Below are 12,535 nucleotides of genomic sequence, written 5' to 3' on the forward strand. Positions count from 1 at the left end.
GATATTGAGTGTCCTTTGTGTTCTGTCATGTTCCACTTGTCTTAAATGCATGTCTGGATTAACATCAAGATGTCTATTACTTGATCTATACAAACAGAGGAGGGATCAGCAAATGAAAGTCCCTGGACTATATCCACTTCCAAAAGCACAGTCTGCGTGCCCATCAGTTATGTACTACCCAGCCTGTTCAATACTTGCTGGCTTTTCAAAAACAAAGCAAACACACATGAGAGTAATTGAAGAAGGCTAGAAGTCAAGGAAATGTATATGAATGCACTTGGAACACTGTAAAGTTTAGGAGACGACTGCAAAAAGCCCTGTCATTTTGCAGGAGGTTTCACTATTACCATGTCTCCCCTAACAGGAGTGGGGCTAGCAAGTCTAGACTGGGGGCAAGAAAAGTCACAGGGATCTATTAGAACTAAGTTTAGGAAAGAATAAGCTCTAAGAAAGACACAAAGCAGTATCAAGTCTAGGGAGAAAGAACTTGCAGGCTGTGAACAGGGATTCAGGTACTAGGTAGGTTTGGTCAGTGCAAGAAAGATGATAGTTTGTCGTTGACTGCAGACCACATAGCACCCACTTTCCCAGAGATAAGCATCCAGTGCAACTTCCTAGTTCATTATGTCTGCCTTTCCACATAGAAGAATAGTTTACATGTATATTGAATACTGTTCAAAACAGCCCTTGTTAACATACATACAATTAACATAATGTCAGTGTGCTTGATATTGAATGTGTGTGTTGTTTATAGCTGCAGTCTTTCAAACTTTTAAGATCCAGGACCCATCTTTTATCTCTGTTTTGGAACTCTTGACAACTGCCTCTTCATTTGCATGTCATCCTTCAAACATTTAGTAGTGTTTTCTGTGTTATTTGCAGCACAAACATCCTGCCTTCTGTCCATGAGTTTGTCATTACTTACTGCAAGAGACAGCTTTCTAAGGAAAACAATTACACAAAATTTTACATTTTAAGAAAGAACGAGGAGAAAGAGTCAATTATTACCTGAAAATAATCTCACAGTATAGGTTCACTGAATATAAATGTATGGATGTTTTGCAAGCAGGTATCTGAAAAATTGCGAAGGCTTTTGAATCTTCCTTGAACCCCTCTCTGTACTAGCTAACCGCTGCTTAGCTTGGTGGTATGATATAGGCCAGCGGTCCCCAACCGTTTTGGAACCACGGACCGGTTGGTGGGAGGGCTCTGTACATGGGAAGGCACAGGCACCCCCACACTTGTAGGTGGGTGTGTCACACCCACCTGTGCGAGCACAATACGCCCACCCGCAAATGCAACACACCCACCATGCGTGTGTGCGGGGGGTGGAGATCCGTCTCTGTGGCCCAGTCCTGGGAAGCCCACGGACTGGCACCGGGCCACGGACTGGGAGTTGGGGACCCCTGATGTAGGCAACGGGTGATTGAACTTTATGTAAAATTAATGCCTAATCACTTTGCTTCTTCTGAAGGGCTGACATCAGCAGCTGTCAGTGATTTATTAAAATTCATTTATTACCCCAAATTTTTGACGTAACGATGACTTTAAAAACTGTTATTTTAGTTATTAGAAAAGCATCATTATTATTTGAGAAACAAGTAAATTCATGGTGTTCTGTGGCCATTTTTAGTAGTTACAATTTTTTCAATGTGTTCTATGTAGCATGTTACTAACAACTTAATTATTGTTACAGTTTGTAAGCACAGCTAAAAGTAGCAAACTGACTTCTGATTTAATATGAATGCATGCGGATTAACTCTAACATTTTAAAGCTATACCCAAAGTGTTGTAGGTGTGATGGGCCATTTCGCTTGAGTTTGTCTTGTCATATATGACAAGATACATATCAGCTCACTTCCCACAGTCTTTCCTCTCAGAAGGCTGCCAAGGAAATAATAAAATCCCTTGTCATACATTGTATAATAACAGTATATAATAATAACCCCTGATATATAGGATTGACCCAACTGTTTTGGTGCCCTTGGTCATCTAAACACTTTAGTATTCCCACATTCATCATTGGGAAATATGAATGATTTTGTATTCCTCTGTTTCCTCCTTCCCTGACCACTTTTGTCTGTGAGTACTAAGCTTCTGCGATAGAGTATTTCTGGAGTACAGCTGTGAATTTTGTACTAGATTGTCTCCTGTCTTGCTCTAGAAAATGTGGATTCATAACTGGAAATATCAGTGCATTTATTAGCTTCCAGAGTGTCACTACTTTATTGTTCTGATTCCTTATATATGGGCTTGCAGGCGGCATCCACTTTCATGTGCTCCAGATGAGTGAGACACCACATATACTGCTCCAATTCTCTGCCAGTCCATTTGTCCATCTTCTTCCTATTCCTGCTGGGGAACCTGGGACAGTAATTACATAATAGAGGAGCAAAACGGGGAAGACATTTGTTATAGGAATGCAGCATGAGATGCTCCTGTTGCAGATATCTAAAATTGTGCATGGATGTGAGCGTCGTCTCTGGACTCTAAAATTGGAAATCTTATTTATCTCTTACATCTCTTTTAGAATCATTTGCTAGTATTTAATTTTCCTTTGGAAACATTTCCTGGCAAACTAGAAAAAGGTTAGCTTTTCTTAATCCCTGATGCAGACTTTCTGCTTCACCAAATTCAAAGCAGATTTATAAAGGTGGAATTGAAAGTTAAAATGACAAAAGCCATTTCTTTTGCTTTTGAAGATATTTTAGCCCAAACAGTATCAGTAGTTTCAGGGAACATTGAGGAGTAGCTCACATTCAGGACTGGGAATGTAAATCCCCTTCACCATTAGTGATGTCACATTTCTGAGAGGAGTGTCATGATGCTCTGTCTCGCTTTACTGTGTGGGCATGCCAAAATCACAAACTAATTTGGTTTTTGGTTTTTTAATAAGGTTGGCATAGCTGTTATGAGCTGTACCAAGGAAAATATTCGTGATAAACATCAGCATGTGATGTGGGGTTAGGAGATCTGGGTTTGGTTCCCGGACCTAAACTATGAAACTTCCCTGTGTGGCTTTGTGTCCGTTGCTCTCTCTCTGCCAGAACCGTATGACTAGCCTTTACTCAGGCTCGTCGTTTAGTCGTTTAGTCGTGTACGACTCTTCGTGACCCCATGGACCAGAGCACGCCAGGCCCTCCTATCTTCTACTGCCTCCCGGAGTTGTGTCAAATTCATGTTGGTTGCTTCGCAGACACTGTCCAGCCATCTCATCCTTGGTCGTCCCCTTCTCCTCTTGCCATCACACTTTCCCAACATCAGGGTCTTTTCCAGGGAGTCTTTTCTTCTCATTAGATGGCCAAAGTACTGGAGCCTCAGCTTCAGGATCTGTCCTTCCAGTGAGCACTCAGGGTTGATTTCCTTCAGAATGGATAGGTTTGTTCTCCTTGCAGTCCAGGGGATTCTCAAGAGTCTCCTCCAGCACCACAATCCAAAGGCATCAATTCGTCGGCAGTCTGCTTTCTTTATGGTCCAGCTCTCACTTCCATACATCACGACAGGAAAAACCATAGCTTTGACTATTCGGACTTTTGTTGGCAAGGTGATGTCTCTGCTTTTTAACATGCTGTCAAGATTTGTCATTGCTTTCCTCCCAAGAAGCAGGCGTCTTTTAATTTCTTGGCTGCTGTCTCCATCTGCAGTGATCATGGAGCCCAGGAAAATAAAATCTGTCACTGCCTCCATATCTTCCCTTTCTATTTCCCAGGAGGTGATGGGATCAGTGGCCATGATCTTAGTTTTTTTGATGTTGAGTTTCAGACCATTTTTTGCACTCTCTTCTTTTACCCTCATTACAAGGTTCTTTAATTCCTCCTCACTTTCTGACATCAGTGTGGTACTCAGGCTAATCACATCTACGTAAAATGCCCTTCCTTTAATAGGCTTGCCTTCATCTCAAAACACATGAGTCCAAGCAGTTTTAAGAACAAAACATATAAGATGTTTACAACAGCTGGTAACAGTAAACAGCATTCAACTGACGTTTTCACTGAGTTACATGCTAGCTCTCAAGCATTGAACCTCCCTCTCCCAGATACAAAATCACTCTTTCAAATTATAGCCCACCCTTAAAAATTCAGCCTCCCTCATCAACATACAGTTTCAACACTCTCTGTTTCTCTTCAGCGCTTCTTCACTCCACTTCCTGCAGGCCCTCCAGAACTGGCTCACCTCCTGCATTCTTCCAGCCAATCGCCTTATTCCTCGTGTTACTAGATAAAACTGGTGAGGGTTCCATCACACGGAATTACAGGCCTGTTGTGAGAGTACAAGTGGGGGGGAAGGAAAGCTGTATATGGCACCTTGAACTTGCTGAAAGAAAAGAGGGGTATAAATATGACAAATAAATAATATAAATGCCCTTCTTGTTTCTAGTACTCAAGATAGGATCCTCAGACTTTTCTGACTCTTACTACATTCCCTGGATTCCCACATTTCCCTGTCACTTAATGACTTTCAAGTTTTCAAATGCTTCGTCCTATATGGAAGAATCTTTGGGAAGGAAAGCTTTGTAGATATCCAGTCTGGAGGCAAACAGCTTTATGATTCATTCTGACTCCATAAGTCTGTAATGCTATAACAAACAGTAAAATATGAAAAGAACAACTAGCACTTAAACTTGGCAGGACTCTCTAGTGAACAGCAACTTGCAAGTGATAAGGCAACAAAGCTGTTTAAAATCCATCTGTTCTTTTAAAGTTTCAGCTTTAGTGATTTGAAATGAGTATAGCTTTAGGCTTACCATAAGCATTTCCTGAAGCTCCTTTAAAATTTAAATTTAAAGTCATGCTGTATTTATGTCAGGTTTGTATGAAGTTGCCACCACTTTCATTTGTGTATCTGTTTTGATCTGTTGGCAATCCAGTCACTTGTGATCACTTTAGAATTAGTGTGGGTGCAAAAATTAATGTTTTTGCTCAAGTGCAATAGGTTTAGAGAATATAGCCCTCTATTCTCGAAGGCTTTCACTGCCGGGATCTGATGATTGTTCTGGGTTTATCGGGCTGTATGGCCGTGTTCTGAAGGTTGTTCTTCCTGACGTTTCGCCAGTCTCTGTGGCTGGCATCTTCACAGGACAGGAGTAGGAACTCTGGCCATGCTCTGTTGCAGTTTGTTGGATAATTGAGTACTTATAGCTGTGGGAACAGCTTTTGTCCTATTCAGAAGATTGAGTGATTATGGTGATGAGCGTATTTTTGTTGTGGATGTATTGTTGTGATAAGGAGGAGAGATTATCTGTCACTGTGATTGATGGGTATCGTTAGTTGGTTTTTTGTGTGCAATGATCTCTGGTCCTTGTGGCTGGGTGGAATTCGTTGACCTTTTGCAGGCTGTATTTTTTCAATGCTGGGAGCCAGGCCTTGTTGAGTTTTAGACTTTCTTCTTTTCTGTTGAAGCTCTGCTAGTGTTTGTGGATTTCAATGGCTTCCCTGTGGTGGTCTTAACATAATGATTGCTGGTGTTGTCCAGCACTTCAGTATTTTGAAATAGAATTTCATGTCTAGCTTGTTTCAGGCATGTTCAGCTACTGCTGATTTTTCCCGTTGTTTTAGACTGCAGTGTCTCTCATGTTCTTTGATTCTGGTGTGAATGTTGCATTTTGTGGTTCCAATATATAACTGTCCACAACTGCAAGGTATCCGGTATACTGCTGTAGTGGTGAGGGGGTCCCTTTTGTCCTTTGCTGACTGTAAAATTTGCTGTATTTTTGTGGTGGGCCTGAATACGGTTGTAGGTTGCATTTTTAAAAAGTTTCCCCATGCAGTCTGCGACCCCTTTGATGTATGGCAGAGGGTGGCTATTTTTCCTCTTCAGTTTGGTGTTGTTTTCCTGGTTTGATGGCTCTTTTGATTTCATTCTTGGAATAGCCTGCAAGGCCCAATTCAGGTGGTTGAGTTTGGTGCTGGGAAATTGAGCTTCACAGTTCCGATTTGCACGGTCTACCAGTGTTTTGATTATGCCTGTTTTTTGTTGTGGGTGGTGGTTGGTGTTTTTGTGTAGGTACCGGTCTGTGTGGGTGAGTTTTCTTTAGACCTTGTGTCCCAATAGGAGGTCAGTTTTGCGTATGACCACCCACAACTCTACCCAGCCACAGGGACCTGCACAGCTTCAACAAAAAGGAAGAAAGTCTAAAAATCAACAAAGACTGGCTCCCAGCACTGAAAATATAGCCTGCAAAAAGGTCAATGAACTCTACCCAGTCACAAGGACCGGTGATCACTGCACACAAAAGACCAGCTAAGAACACCCATCAATCACAGTGACAGACCATCTCCCCCCCCTTATCACAACAATACACATAACAAAAACCACTGTGATCACCATAATCATTCAATCTCATGAAAAGGACAAAAAGCTGATCCCACAGCTACAAATACTCAACTATCCCACACAATATACCAGAACACAGACAAAATTCTAACTCTTGTTCTCTGAAGATGCCGGCCACAGAGACATGTGAAACATTAGGAAGAAGGACCTCCAGAGCACAGCCAAACAGCCTGAAAAACCTACAACAGCCATCCGATCCTGGCCATGAAAGACTTTGAGAATACAAAAACTCTATTTGTTTATCATAATGGCTAACACTCACATTATGTCACATTCCCAAGGGGTTTCTAGGTGGCCATCAATGCGAAGGCACAGCATGATTAGCTCTTGCAGCATATTGGGTCAGTCCACATGCGCCAGCTCATCCAGGATATCATCAGCCAACCCTTCCATATATTGGTCCATGAGAGCTGCCTTGTTCCAGAACAAGTCTTGAGCCAAAAGTCTGAACTCAGTGGAATACTGAGAAACTGAACCCGTACCCTGTTTTAGGGCCTGAATTTTCCTATTGGATAATGTATTGATCATCTGTCTTATCAGTGGTACTGATTGTTAGGGCAACTCCTGTTTTACTACCTTATGCTCTTTCTCTTAAATGAGGAAATGTTTCTCCATTGACATCACATATTGAATGTCAGCAGAACTTTGGTGCCTATATCCTGTTATAGTTTAAACCATTCCATCTGTGGTGTCACTATACAGAATGGCACAAATATCCCTGAGCACAACACTTATTACGACTGTGTGGTATTTAAAAAGAAATTTTTCACCACTGATCTTCCTTTACTTGTTTATCTTCCTTTGTGGGTCATTTCCGTTAATATATTGTCCAATGTGATTATTCTGTTTGTTGGGCATTCTCTGTCTTTTTTTTAAATTGTGATCGACAGGATGATGTCTGGCTGTTTGGAGGTTTGCAGGCTGTGAATTAAATGTTTTACGGCCTCCTGAAAACGTGACAAGAAAGCAACATTTGCCACTAGTTTTGGCATCAAATACATAACAATTTTTTAAACCTGCTGGAAGGTGATTTTTGACACATGCTCTGACACATGAAATGAACATAAAGGATTTAGCTATTCTAGTTCACTGGTTCTTAACCTTGCGTTACTCAGGAGTTTTGGACTGCAACTCCCAGAAGCCTTCACCACCAGCTGTCCTGACTAGGGTTTCTGAGAGTTGCAGTTCAAAAGCATCCGAGTAACAAAGGTTAAGAACCACTGTTCTAGTTTTACAAAATGTGAGTGAATTTTATTCAACACAGAGGAGAGTAAAAGATAAATCCCAAATCTTAAGCTAATCAGGGTGTGTCCAAGTTAATATGGGTGAGAGACCTCCTACACAGTTAAACCTTTCTTGCTCCATTTTCCCTCCCAGGGCTTTCTGTGTCACCTGAAAAAACTCACTTGAAGGATAGGGAACTCCAAGGAAAGGCTAGGAATGTGGTCCCAAGTTTGCAATGAAGTTGTGGATTTGGCAAAAACTGGGACTGGCCGTTTGGATGAACAAGTGCAGAGACTGGAAATCTATTTATGTAAAACAGTTTGCTGTGCTCATAGTTCCAAGGCCTCAAAAAGGTTGCTAATATTAAAGTTACAGTTTTTTAGAAGTTACTTTTTTTAACTCATACTTCGTAGTGTATAAGTTATAATAGTAATGCAATGTTATATACCTGGGCAACTGAAATACAACACACATGTAATGATGTATTCATAACTAGGTGCTTAGAGCAGGCACTCCTCTCATAGCAACATTCTCTTCGTTTGATGAGCCATGCATGATTAAAAACTATTTTTTTTTCTTTTGATGACATGGTCTACCTAGCATTATTCAGAGGTTTTCCTTGAGTTTGCTTAGTGTCTCCGCTGCAGATAATTTGACAGAAACTAATGCCTCTCCATATCAGATATCCTAAATAGAAAATTTGTTAAAACAGGAGACCAGGCTTCATATTTGTGCTTTTCTCAACTACTCTACAAATTGATGTAGAAGAGACCGATCACACAGTAGCTGTATAAATAAACAGGAGCAGCTGTTTTGCTTTTAGCAATAATTTGTTGACAGTTTTGAATAATAGAACGCATTTTATTGGGAAGTGAAATGACATCCCAAGTAAATCGGCAACAAACAACAAATCACAAATCATTGAAGGACCTGAAGACTAGAACTGGGAAGAGCTGCCATCAAGAACTCTAAATGCCACTATACATTAAGCCAAGAGTTACAAAATATCAGCAATAAAAAGAGTTCTTTTCACTCTGTCCTTTTCAGAAAATAACTGTATCAAAATCACAACAGGCTGCAACATCATTTTTGGTTACTGGCAGTAATATTGAAATACCGTTTACGGTAATAATCGTTCTCTGCCTGCCATCCATCCTGACTTATGCCGACTCTTTTCAGAGATTCTCAGACAGAGAATACTCAGAAGTTGTTTATCATTCTCTCCATTCTGGGGGTAGCCCTGGGACTGTGCTGCTTGTTCCAGGTCACACAAGCTGGCTCTATTCAAAGGAGGCACAGTGGGAAATTGAAATCTTGACCTCTGGCATCAGAAATAGATACTTAAACCAATGAGCTGTCCAGCCAGCCTAATACTAAAATAAATTCTCTTTTTAACCCAGTTAAAAATATTTTTGCTCCATACTTGACCATAAAGAGCAACATCCTCCTCCTCCTCACAGATTTCTGTCACGAGAATAGAAAGACTGCAGATTTATGCACAGATTGTGCGCATTGGAAAGCATACAAAGGGATTGCTTCTGCCACCTCAACCAACATAAGCTGCAGGAGAGAAAGGCAGTCCTTTTGAATCAGAGCAGTTCGCCCCTAAGATATGGGTGTTTTAAGGGGAAAAATTAAAATGAAATTTAAAAAATAGCTCCCAGAAGCTATTTGTGCGGAATTTGACAGGATTAATGCTATTTGAAGGAACTATGGTTTGGATAAATTTTTGTTCACAGGTATGCAAAAACAAAAATGTTGCAGTAATTTTAATAACCCTGTGTAAATCAGTGGGAAGTTTCTGGTTTCCAAACTGATTCAGGCCCAAATCTGATTCAGTGTTTCTAAATCGGGAGAAGTAGTCATTAGACTTAGGCCCTTATCTTTCACCTAAGAAAACTGAGCATTCACATGTGCTGTTATGTCTTATAGGTAACATATTACAAATACAGGGTAGTCACCTTGAAATGTGACCTCCAGGTTCTTGTACATGATCTTCAGGCTGTTCTCTCAGCCAATAAATTGATCATGTTCCTGCAAATAAAAGTAGCGATTGATACTTGTGAAGCTAGAACAATTTTTTTCAGTTTCATGCACTGCAAGGAGAGTGAGCAGACCTTTACTGTTGAGTCAGCTCATAAATATCCACAAATACAGTGCTGACCTATGTGGCTGTCCTTCCTTTAAATCCTTATAACAACTGTAGATTTGATGGAATGCAGTCGCCCCAACAAACAAACAAACAAAAAACCCAACCCCTCCAGAACAACAACTCTGGTTGATTTTCACAGATAAGTCTATTCAGTTAATATTACGTTATGTTGAGTACACTAAACTTTGGTGAAGGATGAGCAGCGCACATGCCTTTCCGTAACTCTCAGAGCAGTGGTTTTCTGTAACAAATTTTACTGTTGTGGCAAAAGTGCATCTTTATCCACATAAGCAGAAATAGATACCTCAGAGATCATATTTCTTGTTGACACACCCTGTGCAGAGCAAAGTTGTAATACTGATCAAGTACAGTACTGTATTGGCTTTTTGTCATGATATAAGCAGAGATATTTTGAAATGACATATTTTCTTTTATAAGTTCTACTTCACTATTTTCACCCTGCACTTCCCTTTCAGCCTAGATTGTGTTGCTGTCTTCCTCTGTACCATGAAGCCAGTTCTAACACAATTTCTCTGATATCCTTACTTTTTTTTTTTTTTTTTTTTGGTTTGCAAGCAGTACTCATCACCCAGAGCTTTGGGCATTGGTACTGCCTAGAGTATTTGACTTAATTCCAGAGATGGAGATGTATGGGTCTCCAGATATTGTTGAACTGTGACAATCATCATACCTCGCCATTGACTGTGCATGCTATGGGTAGGGGAATTGAAATCCAACATTGGGAAGGCCATACATTCGCTTCTTGTCACTGCGCAAGAGGTCTCAGCCTTGGAACCCCAGATTTTGCTGGCAGTTCACATCATCTCCAGCTAGTGTGGCCAGTGGTCAGGGATGATGGGAGTCATTATCGAGCAACAATTGCACACCCAAGGTTGGGAAACATGGCTCCTTGGGTGCATTTTTAATTTTTATTGTCAATTGAGTTCTTTCGGGAAGTGGGGACAAAAGGATGCACAATATCCTCAAACAATATGTTGATACAGATTTTACTATGTTTTTCATTAATGTTTTAGATATACATAAATCAGTTCAAAGATCTCATAGCAAAGCTCAATTCAAGTCAGTTTTACTGATATCAACCGTTGGCTTTTGAAAGCAGCAAAGATATGAAATGAAAATAACAAACACAACAAATATGAAAGAAGGACAGAAAATAGTTTGAATATATATTACTGATATCTTTGTGCTATTGTGAATGTAAGTACAAAACAAACACAAAACAAAATCGCAAGTACTTGTACTGCACCATTTTCAGAAAGAGAAGCTCTTATTTTATAAGAGTCATGCAACATAATGTATCTTTCCCAGTAATCAATACTCTCTTTTTTTATTTCAGTACGATAAAAGTCTAGGGGAATATGCATCTTTCAACAAAAAGCGTTCAGACCTATTGTATAATAGCCACTTTTTTTCTGCCAGCCATTCAACTCCTTTAGTTACGAATGTGCTAAATGTTAAGTTTTTTAGTATTCTCTGTGTAATACAATGGTGAGAACACTAAATTTTGATTGTAAAAGCTTTAGTTCAGTTGTCTGTTCAGCCACGAAATTTAACTAAGTGGTCTTGGGGAATCACTAGAATAAATACGATTTTCTGTTTGCTGACTCCTAACGGAGCACAGCAGAGGAACAAATCTGTGACAATACCGCAGGGAGTGAGCAACCACAGTGAGCAAGCAGGGAGAGCTAACAGGAGTTCATAGGGGAGATAGTAAAGAAAGGGAATAAGAAAAGGGGGAAACTGAAGGAAGAGACAAAAGAAAAGGGAAGACCAAGGGGACAATTGAAAAGAGTTATATATTAGTGGTGGCAATCCTTCCATCACATCCCAATCCATCCTCCAAGGAGACAGCATATATATATATATATATATATATATGGAAGGATTGCCACCACTAATCCAGGAGAAGATGTGGATGAAACCTTTGAAAAACAAATTGCAAGGATTTCAAAGAGACATGATATTCTGATATTCAGTTTCAGGAGGAGTGTAACTCCATCAAGGATAGATAAATTTCCCTCTAACTATCCAACCATCCTCCTAACAGGATAATTTCTTCCTTATCATCTTAATCATTTGAGGACTGCAGAGCTGGAAGGGAACCTGTGGATTGAGTCCTGTCAAACTCCCAACCTCTGGCTCCACAACCTCTGAACCACAGAGCAGTCCGGCAGTTCTTATCTGGGTACAGTTTCAGGTTTATTACCTATCGTCCACTCCATTCTTGATCCTTGGCAGCACTCAAGGACCTGTACATCATCCCTTTCAGATGAAGCAAAGGAGAGATAGAGCTACATGTCATCAGATGAGAGGCAGGGAGTGGCCTAAATCTGAGGGAATGTTAGAACCGCTGCCTTTTTACTAAATGCTATCATGATGCCTTAGAATAGCTGAGTTGCATAACATTCCTTTCCTTTCCTACTGCTTTGAATTGAGTAATATGTTGACTGGAGCTCTAGATCACTCTACAAGAGCAAAGTGGTAGGAACTCCATGAAAAGAAGACATAAAAGACACCTAAGGGTGGGGCTTAGAACCTATTACCCACTGAGATGGGAGTCCTACTGTACAGTTTCCTTTTTCTAAAACAAATCCCAAAACTACCACTATTATCTTTATTTCAAGGAGGATGCTTGTTACCATAGTGTCATACAAAGAGATGTGCTGGGTCAGACAAAACGTATCTATCTTTAGTCCAACATTCTGTTCCTGCAGAACAAGCATTTGCCTCTGGGCAATCTATAACTGGCACATGAGCACAGTAGTATTCCCATCTTTTGATATACTGGGTTGTAGTGCCTAATGC

The 12,535-nt window shown here is 40.4% G+C and overlaps 1 protein-coding gene across 3 annotated transcripts in view; it reads left to right on the plus strand.

Moving 5' to 3' along the window:
• Nucleotides 1–12,535, plus strand: part of RASGEF1C (RasGEF domain family member 1C) — a 112,060-nt gene that overhangs the window by 43,942 nt on the left and 55,583 nt on the right. Inside the window, exon 1 of one of the 3 annotated variants that reach the window (XM_072990100.2) lies at nt 11,782–11,915. The exons of the other annotated variants lie outside the window; for them this stretch is intronic. The gene's annotated coding sequence lies outside the window, so the exon portion shown is untranslated. Of the gene's footprint in view, nt 1–11,781; nt 11,916–12,535 lie in introns of those variants that run through there. 3 annotated transcript variants of the gene reach the window in all.

Source organism: Pogona vitticeps, chromosome 2 (genome assembly GCF_051106095.1).
Source record: "Pogona vitticeps strain Pit_001003342236 chromosome 2, PviZW2.1, whole genome shotgun sequence".
Taxonomy (NCBI): domain Eukaryota; kingdom Metazoa; phylum Chordata; class Lepidosauria; order Squamata; family Agamidae; genus Pogona; species Pogona vitticeps.